This window comes from Podarcis tiliguerta, assembly GCF_965153285.1.
Source record: "Podarcis tiliguerta genome assembly, chromosome: 3".
Taxonomy (NCBI): Eukaryota; Metazoa; Chordata; class Lepidosauria; order Squamata; family Lacertidae; genus Podarcis; species Podarcis tiliguerta.
In genome coordinates, this window is record NC_139536.1 from 44,749,714 (window position 1) to 44,762,059 (window position 12,346).

Consider the following 12,346-nt stretch of genomic DNA (forward strand, 5'->3'; position numbering starts at 1 on the left):
AGGCATCTGTGCTGCCTCGTCTGGTTTGGCCCAAGCTAAGTTAGGGAAAGCTGGGAGTTTTAGCATCCTTGTGTATGGCAAAGAGGAGTGTTTCTGGGGTGGGAGAACGGAGGGCAAATCAGCGCTCTGCCTTCTAGTTTCGTCAACAGAATCTGATCCTTATGGCAGCTGCCTGGATGATCATACTCCCCTTGTGACCATCTTGGTTGCAATTGCTGGCCATGACAACTGGAAGCTATGAAAATGCATTCCAATATATTTAGTATACATATATCTTAAGTATTTTCATACAGAATGGGAAAATAATGAGATCTAGTGCTGACATTTCCTAAGTCTTAAAGTCTAATAGTCTAATGCATGGCTGCTTAGAAGTAATCACATGAAATATAAAATTGCACTCCTTCATTCCTCAATTTATGACCAGTTTTCAGCTCCTCTGGTGGTCTACAGGGAGGTGAGGATGTGGGGAGTGCTTCAAAGAGTAGACAGCAGGTTGGGATGTTGGGAGAAAACTCAAAGGCTGCTCCACATACAACTCAATGTAACATGGTTTAGAGGCAGTTGGGAGTGTTATGCTGCACAATTACAGGGTTAGGATGTATGAGATGCATATTTCAGGGTGCAAACTCAGCCTATTCTACCTCACAGGGTTGATGCCTTTTTGTTGTATCATTGTAGCTGCAGGATTTTTTTCTTCGTTTTTGGTGTCTATAAAAGCTTGCAGATAAACATTCAGAAGTGCCCATGAGGTTAGGTTATGTATGTCTTTGCATTTTGTTTGTCTGTGCATGCTTAAGTAGAAGAGAGATGAAAGATGAAATCTAATAGTGGTTTTAACTTCAGCTATGAAAGCTGCAAAACTGTTTTCATATCCCCATTTCCTGTGTAAATCCAAGTCACAGAAGATACCCTGTGGACACTTATGAGAACTACAAAGCTGAGAGCTAATGTGCTCTGTGGGATTTCTTTCCTATTGTAACATGAAGATTATGTAAACATGTCCCCCAAATGACATGGCTGCCAATGCAAAACAAGTGCCACTAGTAGGTGTGATTCCAGGAGGCACTGTTTCTCTGAGACCTCCATTCATTTCAGTATTTGGTAGATGACTCCTTACGTTTCAGCTTCCCATTCTCGAACGAGATCTTACATGTAGACCAGAAGGGGCTGTTCTAATAACTACAGTTAGTTTACTGCAATGCCATTAGCTCATGACAGGAGAAAAGCAACACACAAGCAAGAATCATTATAAAATTACACATTTATTATTTGTTTGTTATTTCGTTTACTATATTTATTGGTTGCCCTATAATGCCCCAAACCACAGAAATTCAGCAAAAACTGAACAGCACACTATGCAACTCAGCCATAAATAATAATGCAGAGGTTAAAACAAATTCAGCCATAATCATAAAATCAAAACAAGGGGAGACACAAAATAGCTAATGGAGCTTAAATATATCATGATGACACCGTTGTACATAGAAGTGCAGGAAGCTGCTCCTGAGTATTGCCCACACTGACTGGCAACAGTTCTTTAGGATCTCTCCCAGCCCTACCTGGAGAAGCTGGGGATTGAGCCCTGGGACCTTTACACGCAAAGTAGGGACCAGGTGGGTCCCTCAAGGGAGGGCATTTCACAACCGGGAGGCAACTGCTGAAAAGACTCCTTCCGTCAATGGAAATGATAAGGTATTGGTGTGATGTGTTTGTAATGTATTGTCTAAGATAGAATTATTAGCTTCATATTACGTTGCTGAACTGTCTTCAATGGCAGCCCATTTGGCACCACAGAAATTATTTGTGTTTGTAAGGACAATTATGGATCCAAGAGCACCCCTGGGTTATGAACTTGATCCCTGTTTAAGGGGAGTTCAATCCCCTCCAGAACAGGTTGAACAATGGAAATCTGAAAAGAGCCATCCACTAAAATGGTCTCTGTCTTACCTGGACTGAGGCTCAATGGGTGGGCCTTTACTCAGGGCACAAGCATACCCTCCAACACTTCTCCAATGAAAATAGGGACATCCTACCATACCCTCCAACACTTCTCCAATGAAAATAGGGACATCCTACCATACCCTCCAACACTTCTCCAATGAAAATAGGGACATCCTACCATACCCTCCAACACTTCTCCAATGAAAATAGGGACATCCTACCATACCCTCCAACACTTCTCCAATGAAAATAGGGACATCCTACCATACCCTCCAACACTTCTCCAATGAAAATAGGGACATCCTACCATACCCTCCAACACTTCTCCAATGAAAATAGGGACATCCTACCATACCCTCCAACACTTCTCCAATGAAAATAGGGACATTCTACCATACCCTCCAACATTTCATGAAAATAGGGACATCCTAAGAAAAAGGGGAATCTGGGATCAAATCGTAAAACTTGCCTAGAACAATGGGAGTTTCAAATGCTGGTGGTTACTTACACGCCATACATCTGAAATACCAAAGGGGGGGAGGAATCATGGGAACTATAGTTTGTCCCCCAATGGGCTATAATTTCTAGCACCTTTCACACATTACAGTTCCCAGGATTATTGGAGGATGAGTGGGGGTAACTGTGCTTTATTTATTATTATCATTTATGCATTTTCTGGTTTCTATTTAGATATCATATTTTTTCATCATACATTGTTTCTGTACAGACTTCCCAACCTATCACTCCATGGCATTCTAAGTATACCTTGTTTTGCTGCATATCCGTTAGTTTTCCCACCCTATTTTCCTCCCATCAATTTCCTTGTTATGTTAACGGTTGCTCAAAGTATTACCCCTACTTGTAGAAAAGATTTAGTGTTATATCTTTTTAAGTACTCTCTGAAATATTCCTACTCACCACTTTTTTGTTTCTCATCCTGATTCCTTATTTTGGCTGTTGTATTTGCTAGTTCTGCAAAGGGGGTAACTGTGCTTTAAATGTATGATGTGTATGCAGCAACAGACTCTGTTTAAACTGCTGCATTCGTTGCCCCTGTGATTTTTAAATTTTTTGTCTCTGTTGCATTTTTTATTCCTGTCAAGTCAGCCCTAAGAATATCTGGGCCTTAATGGGCCAAAGTGGAAAATTTAAAGTTAGATTGTTAAGATAAATTATAGAACAAAAAAATGAGAAAGAGGGAAAGGATTTGCTGAAATAGCTAATTGAACTAGAATACAAAAAAGGGAGGTGTGAGGAGGTCGATGAAACAAGTAAATGAAAGGTAAAGAAATGGAAATATTGGATGTGTTTTTAAATGTTTTTGTTTTTCTTGTTGTTTTGATGTATTGTTTTTCTTTGTTTTTCTTTTATTTCTGATGTATTGTTTGTTAAATTTTTTACTGTTTTTTTTGTTTTTTCCTTTTTTCTTTTCTGTAACTATTAAACTTCTAATAAATATTTTTTTTTTTAAAAAAAAAAGAATATCTGGGCCTGCCCTGAAGGTGCTGTTACACCCTACACAACATTTCCTAAATTAATCATACCATCTTCACTCAAGATTAACCCTCTGCATGGAAAGCATAATGCTGGTGGTAAACAAAAAGGGTTTAAAGACTCTCTCAGTGCAAATCTAAAAAAATGTAGTATAAACACCGACAATTGGGAAACACTGGCCTGTGATCACTCCAGCTGGAGAACAGCCTATACCAAAGGTGTCATGGACTTTGAAGATGCTCGAACTCAAGTTAAAAGGGATAAACGTGCTAAGAGGAAGGCATGCTTGGCAAATCCACACCGTGATCAACTCCTGCCCGAGAACCAATGTCCCCACTGTGGAAGGGCGTGTGGATCCAAAATTGGCCTCCACAGTCACTTACAGCCTCACTGTTAAGACCATGTTCCGGGAAGACAATCTTACTAGGCTACAAGTGATTGCCAAAGAAGAAGAAGAATAACATTGTCCAGTAGATGTCGCTATAGTTTCTTTTTATGCACTGAAACATGGGGGAGGAGAATTCCTGGTGTTTAGGGACTGTGTGTATTTGCAATAAATAGTTTTTATGCTGAACAGAAGTTAACAAATGAATTGCATTTCTTTCCTGAAAATTCTTTTTAAAGTTGCTGACCCTGGGAAAAATTGTGCAGGGATAGCACAATTAAGTCGATGCAGTAAGTCTCAGTGAAGTGTCAGATGTTACCTAGCTGCAAAATAACAGGATGAGTCCATGTTCCCTATTCTTCTGCAACAACATGCCACCTTGGAAATCTGCAAGCCTATGAGTCCTTGTTAAGACTAATTCAAATATATACTACAGTGTAGTAATTGCACGGTTGGTCAGCAAAAGTGAAAATATGGGAACCTCTTAGTAAATAGGTTTTTCCTCAATGAAATACAACAGATTAAACTGTTATTGTTGGGAAAAGGGACTTAATTGGTTTCCTTGTCTCAAGGTAGACATGCTGAATTTGATGAGTTTGTCCCTGTTCTCCAACCTGTGGCAATCTGATCTGCAATAGGACTCATTCTGATAATCAGTTGATCCTGCTTTTGACTTACCTAACAGCCCAGCAGCTGGAACACGAATAAGGAACTTGTGGCCCTTTAAATGTTGTTGGACTCCAACTCCCATCAGCTCCAGCTACTGTGGCCAATTGCCAGGGAACTGTAGTCTTGTAATTTGAAGCCATTGGCTCGAGTCCTACCCACCAGAGCAGGAGAAAACAAGCTTGTTCCATCTTCCATGTGACAGCCCTTAAGATATTTGAAGATGCCTGTCATCTCCTCTCAGTCTTCTTTTTTCCAGGCTAAACATACCCAGCTCCTTCAACTGTTCCTCATAAGGCTTGGTTTCCAGGCCCTTTATCATCTTGGTTGCCCTCCTGTGCACACATTCCAGCTTGTCAGCATCCTTTTTAAACTGTAGTGCCCAGAATTTGACACAGTATTCTGACAGTGATCTGACAAAGGCAGAATAGAGTGGGAGTATTACCGGTACTCCCCTTGATCAGGACACAATACTTCTGTTGATGCAGCCTACAACAGCATTAGCTTTTTTTGCTGCTGCATCACACTGTTGACTCATGTTCAGCTTGTGGTCCACTAAGACCCCTAGATTCTTTTCACATGTGTTACTAGCAAGCCATTTGTCTCCCTTCTTATATTTGTGGAGTTGGTTCTTTCTACCTAAGTGCAGAACCTTACATTTGTCCCTATTGAATTTCATTTTGTTAGTTTGGGCCCGGTTCTCCAATCTGTTAAGGTCATATTGAATCCCAATTCTGTCAATTTGGTGAGCCCCCTCTCAATTCCTTCATCCAAGCTATTTATAAAGACATTGAACAACAACGAGCCCAGGGCAGAACCCTGTGGCACCTTACTTGTTACTTTTCCCCCAGGATGACAAAGAACATTAATGAGTACTCTTTGGGTTCAGTCAGTCAACCAGCTACAAATCCATCTAAGTTACCTCATTCAACCCACATTTCACCAGCTTTCTCATGAGGATATCATGGGAGACTTTGCATGAACATTTAAGTGGGAATTTACTACGACCGTTCCTCTTTGCTTTGCCCCCATGTGGAGCAGAAACATTTTGGCTGTTCAGTATTCCCTTGTATTGAGTTAGAAAGTATGGAAGATGCTTTCTTCACAAGAAGAAGAAGAAGAGTTTGGATTTGATATCCCGCCTTTCACTCCCTTTAAGGAGTCTCAAAGCGGCTAACATTCTCCTTTCCCTTCCTCCCCCACAACAAACACTCTGTGAGGTGAGTGCAGCTGAGAGACTTCAAAGAAGTGTGACTGGCCCAAGGTCACCCAGCAGCTGCATGTGGAGGAGCAGAGACGCGAACCCGGTTCCCCAGATTACGAGACTACCGCTCTTAACCACTACACCACACTGGCTATACAACCAAGTGGTTTCTGCTTGGAAAGGGGAGACAGAAGCAAATATGATCTACTCTTCAAATGTCCAATGGGAACTTTCTTCCCCTAAACCTCATAGTTACATAGAATGTGTGTGTGGGGGGGGTGTCTGGATCGCAACCTGCCCCCTCCCTCTGCTTCAAACAGTTGCAGTTGAAATTGGAGGTCCTATCGTCTGCAAAAAGCCACAATAAATGCATCCCTTCTGCTCACTACATATTTAGTGCAATGTGTAGATTGGCCCTTAAAAGCTTGTGTTTTGCAAAGTTTTCATTTTGTCTCTGTTTCAGCTTCTCTCGTCATTCAGATAAGGAACAGAAAACATAAGGGACATTGTAGCGTCAGAGTCACTCCCTGCAAAACCTTGTGTTTCCTAGGAGTCGATTACTGAGTAACTGTTGTATGGAGCTGGCAGATTTTCATGTTTGACTATTGCCTTATGACAAATGCACAGTGTGTATAGTCTATGGGAGAATGCTAATCCAAATTTTGGAAGACATGCGTGGGTGTTTATGTTGATTTGTGGCTTCTAAAAGGAATGAACTGCTTTATATCTGAGAAGAAGACTGGGGTCAGGAAGGATAAATAGATGTCATTCATGGAATTATTGGCTCATTTTTAGGTCTGGACAACATCATGCTAAAGGAAATACCACAAGCTTTTTTTTTGTTTTAAAGCAAGCTCTAATTGAAGGGCCATTGTTAAAATCAGTGTAGTCAATGACACTGTCTCGACTAAATCGTATATGACAGATGGTCATCCAATCTCTGCTTAAAAACCTCCATGACTTGTAAACCCTCTAGGCAGGAATTATGCCTCTTCTCTTATGTATACCATCTAACATATTAAAATAATTATATTATTATAAATTAATAGCAGATGTAGCAGAAGGCACTACTGAATAACTAACATGTGAGGTTCAGATCATGGCCATGAATTTAGCTTTATATATATTTGGCAATAATTATATAATTGTCAATCTGTACTGTGCATCCTTGAAATGAAAACAGCATCTTTTCCAAGATGTTATGACTCAGCCGAAGGGTTCCTCAACAGAAGGTGACCTGGAGCCCCTGGTATTTAGTGAAGCCTGTGAGCTGTCTAGATCGGGGGGCACAGGTGAATCAGGACAAGGCTGCCAGAGGACTGCCCACACAGCAGAAGAGTGTGACCTTTGGAGGCCAATACTGAACAAATCCTGAGCCTGCAAGACCGACCACACCTTAAACATCTTTTTCACAACAGCCAGTGGAATTCCGTTGTATCTTGAATGTGGTTCCAGCAGCTCCAACCCTAAAGCTTCCAAACCAGGCCAGAAGACCTGCTGGAAGAGAACAATACCTTCCCATACCCTTGATAGCGCTGAAATCTGGAAGTTCTCTGTGACTCAGGGCCCAGGAGGGACAGGAAAGCTTACCTGCTTCCAATATTAAATCAATTCACTCTTTGCTGGTGCCGGCCATATGCTACATTCCTTCAAGGGGGATGTTGGTTCCCTAACTGCATCACCACCCATTACGGAAAACTGTGTGTGATCAAGATTATCTCCCCCTTTTCCTTCTCCATTTGACACTTCCTTGTGCAAACAGTAGAGTTAGTTTACCATAAAGGAAATGCACGTCAGAGGAAACCTGGAACTCTGGAAGCAAAATCCAAACAAGTTAATGGTAAAGCTATCTAGACCAGAGACCAACATGAGGCATACAGATAACCATACTGCAAGAGATCATTACTGTACTACTCTTAGCCTTCCCAACAATGACAAACAATGACAAACAATGACAAACAATTGGAGATGTTTGCTCCAATTAAGCTTTAAAGAGTGGGTTTTGTGGGGAAAGCTCTGGAGCAAAAAAAAAGGGGGGGGGGCATTCAGACACAGAGCTTTAAAGTCCAGACTGTGCCTGGAAAGAGCAGAAGACAGGTAAGTGTGGATAAGCCCAAAGAGTTAAAACCCATTATTAAAGCGGCAAATAATAGCCGCAGAGGAAAAGAGTTCAGATTTCTGAACTTTTGTGGTGCTAAAGCTTCTAGCATTCAACTCAGTGGATGTGCTCACATGTAATGGGAAGCTATGGTTTAGTGTTATTATGACAAGCCATAGTGACTTGGGCTCATGCATTCTTCTCAGTCTCCTCTTCCAGAATGCTCAGAAGCTTTCGCTTGACTAGCCACAGTAGAGTGTTGCATCAGAACCCTAAACTGTGGTTCACCTTATCTATGGTTTATTGAAAGAAGTCACCTTTAACCCACGGTTTGAAGTTGGCCTGTTTTGATCAAGCATGACCTAAGTTGGCCTGTTTTGATCAAGCATGGTTAATCTAAAACAGAAGCGACTCCTGTGTCAGAGGAGGAGGCGGCTCCAAGGCTCATCTTATCTTGTTCTCATAATACTATGGTTTAGTATTACATCCAATCAGTCCAATGTATTTATTATTAATCTGACTCTAGATACATGATAATCTGATGATAGCACTATTCCAGTGGACATATCCAGTAGCACATAATTAACATTATGCCTGTGCTTGAGAGCTTTGTTGAATCATGTTAAAAACCATTATGTCAGTATAAACCGTAGAACAGAATTATGTACTGCAGCTGACCTGCGTAATTTGTGATTTACCAAGCGGAATGTAGCTTGAGAAGTTGGAACTAGATGGCCCAAGGGAGCGTCTGAGTGGGATGTGGGAGGTGAAATCAGGATCCCAATAAGTGTTTTGTTTTTCCCCACCCCAGTCAGGGGGTTTATCAAGTCCCTCAATGAGCTGCTGTATGCAGTTAGTTGGGAGGTTGCACTCAGCTTGTTGGGTCAGCAAATTGTGGAGGTTTATGCAGAAGTGCCTCTTTTCAAAATCTGGCAGTCAAACATGACTTTTAAAAAAACCTGCCACTGTCTACATCTTTTACTTTAAATCAAACGGCTTCTTGATCTTCATGCAAAAAGTTTTAAGTGTGGAGTTGATGCATACTTCAGATAACAAAAGTAACCAGTCCAAGACACAGCAGGAAACACATGTATCCTCTTGGTCTTGTAATCTTTTTGAGTGTAGCCAACACTCAAGTGCAGACCCAGGCAAACAAGCTGCAGAAAATACCCTCTTCCCCACCCTCCACTAACATAGCGTTAGATGTATATTTTTCTGTTGATACAAGCTGATACAGTGGTACCTCGGGTTACATATGCTTCAAGTTACATACGCTTCAGGTTACAGACTCTGCTAACCCAGAAATAGTGCTTCAGGTTAAGAACTTTGCTTCAGAATGAGAACAGAAATCGTGCTCTGGAGGCGCAGCAGCAGCAGGAGGCCCCATTAGCTGAAGTGGTGCTTCAGGTTAAGAACAGTTTCAGGTTAAGAACGGACCTCCGGAACGAATTAAGTTCTTAACCCGAGGTACCACTGTACTCTTTCATTAAGAGTGTGATCTACTGATTGCTGCTTTGCTACAGATAGAGGGGCTTGTCCTCCTCCCTGGCCATCTGGATGCTTCAAGGGTTTGAAAGTGCAGAGACACTACAAAATTATTACAGAAGTGGATCCTGTCTGGAAACCATATATATTTATTGGGATTGGTGATAGAGACGGATGGAATCAATTGTGAAGCACTTAATTCGGTGCTTAATTATCTGTTCTGTTTCATAACTAATTCAGAAAATAGTATGAACTTCAAATTAATTACAAATGCCTTCTAATGCATGTTAATGATGTCACTGGCATAGCCCAGCAAGTAAAGGACAAGATGGGGCCTCATTGCATCTGTGTACAGAAGCAAACCAGTTGTGGCACTGGTGATGTGACAGGATTCTCTACTGTACTCTAGGACAGCAAGCTAGCTTTTGGGAGAGAGCAGGGCAGGTTGCAAGATGGCACACATATCTTTGCCTGCTCACTACCCCTCAATATCTGCTGCCTGCGGGGTCTGGCACATTTTGCCTAATAGTAAAGCTGGTCCTGTACCAGAGACCTTTTTTAATGGAATCAGAGGAGTGGTCTGCATTAATGAAGTGGTTTGATTTGTGTCTTCATTGTCAAAAGGGGGCTGTAGAAGTAGTTACAGAGTCTGGGTGAGATCAGGAGAATATCTAATCCTGGATATTCTCAGCATCCACACAAATCCCAGGATAAAATATTTGACTATAAAGAAGTGAAATAGAATGTGTTGTTCTCTGGCTACACTTGTATTTTATTTTATTTTTAACAATTGGCTTGCTCATAAACTCCCCACAAAACCATGCAGTAGTAGAGTGGGAGCACTTTCCAAAGGAATTTGCCATCCTAAAGGAATATTGTCCCAAGAGACCTGCAGTTTTTCCAGTAATCAGTTACTGGATATATTTGCATCCCTACTCCAAAGGCAAACAAAAATTAGCATGTAATAGTGTGCTTGTCCCCGCCCCTTTCTACACAGAATAGGAAACTATCATATGATAAGAGATAATTAATCTGAGGCTTCCATATACATGCAGGTGTGAGCTTCTGAGGTCTTGGTCTTCTAGCAATGCCTCCTTAATGGTTTCCTGCTTGGAATATGGTCCAGGCTTGTAACCACTGAATTCATAAGAGCGAATGGAATGCTGCCATTGTTCCTGTGGCTGTGTGTTATGAGCAGGAAGATCCTTGCATCAAATCAACAGTCAGCTGGTGCCCAGTTGGTCACAGGGGCTCTTTATAGTTGGCAAAGCAGCCACATTTTATTCAAGTAAATTAGAGCCAAGGCCCATTTTTGTCTGTAACAAGATACATTTTTGTAGCATTTCTTACATATTTTCAACCAGCTGAGAAATAAGTGCATTTCTATCCTCAGAATAACTGTAAATAATAAAGCTTCCGTTGTTGAACAGCAGAGACCACTTGATGAGAATTGCAGATGTACTTAGCCATTCTTAAGTGATACAGCATAGTCTGCTTGTTTATTCTTTTTAAAACAAATTGTTCCTTAAAAAAAAAAAGGCAAAAATACGAATTTTACTTGAAAAGATCTCCCACCAATGTTGGAGGCAGATTAAAGGTAGGATAACCCAGAAGCAGTGTAATTTATTCAGAGCAGCTTTTAAAAAGAAAACTCCACTACAAAGTTAGAGAGCTGTGCGTATGGCGGGAGGGAGGGTCATCTGGCTAAATTTAAAGACATGAGACAGAATCCTTTCCTAATCACCCACCCACCACAGAATTCCCAGAATTTCCCTGTAATTATCTGATAAAGAGGAAACTGGAGTCAAAGGAGAATACAAAAGTAAGTAGATAAGAATTAACCCTTAACTGGAAGAGCATGTTTGGATCCAAAATCTCCCAGATCAAAGTTATGTCTAATGATGTAATCAGTGACAAAACTGTGTGTATATACCCATATACCTTATTCACTATAGAATTAACATTGGATCTTGGTCTTATAGTACACTATTTATTTATTGCAGCGATGTACAATGGGTAACTCTGCTCTCTGCATTTATCCTGAAGCTGCTGCAGTGAGAAAATCATGTAAACTGTTGACCTCTGAGCTCTAAAGCCCTGTCAGTGAGTAACCTTAAACAATCTGTTAAGGAACTACAGACACAAAGGCTTTCTCCACAGTACTGAGCAGGGAGATTCCACAGTAGTTGTTACAGTCATGGCGGTCACCTACATTCTTGTAGAGGGTCACAATGCTGTAGTCCTGCATGTCTTGTGGCAAGAGGCAGGACAGGGTCTCAAACAAAGCTGGGTGCTCTTAAGCCCACAAGCCCAGCATGTTCACACCATGTCCTAGTGACTTCTACGCTAGCTTGGTCATGTCCACAGAATGGAAGATGGCAGGGTCCCCAAGGTTGTGTTCTACGGGGAGCTGGCTTCAGTCACTAGACACAGACTAATTCTACATTATAAAGATGTCTGCAAGCATGACATGAAGACTGGCGCCATTAACTCAGCAGTATGGGAATCCATTGCAAATGATCACAGTGCCTGGAGACAGACAGCTCGGTTGTGTGGCCACAGCAGTGACCAGAGGAGGAATGGCTGCTGGGAGGAGAAGAAATGCCATGGTGCATCTGCAGCAGCACAACTGGACCCCTTCTTCTGCCCCAGTTGCACGTATTGGTCTCTATAGCCACAGCAGGCGTGGCAACTCTCCAGCGGGTTGACTTCACCTTCAAAGGTGCACTCCTGCATTGTCTACCAAGACAGACAGATGCCAACAATATGTCACCTTTTCCTCCAAGGAGTTCAAGGTGATGTACAATTGTGCATGGTTCTCTGCTTCCCATTTTATCCTCACAACCTTGCCAGGTAGGTTAGGTTGAGATACATGACTGGCCTTAGGTTAAGGTTACCAGATTTTTTTCAGTGAACACCTTTCAACTTCCTACTAAATAGATGGATTTTGTCAGGGGACTGATTTGTAAATCCCGGGACTGTCCCCGGGAAACGGGGACATCTGGTAACCTTACCTTAGGTCACCCAGTGAGCTTCATGCTCCAGTGGGGATTTTAACCCTGGCCTCCCATTA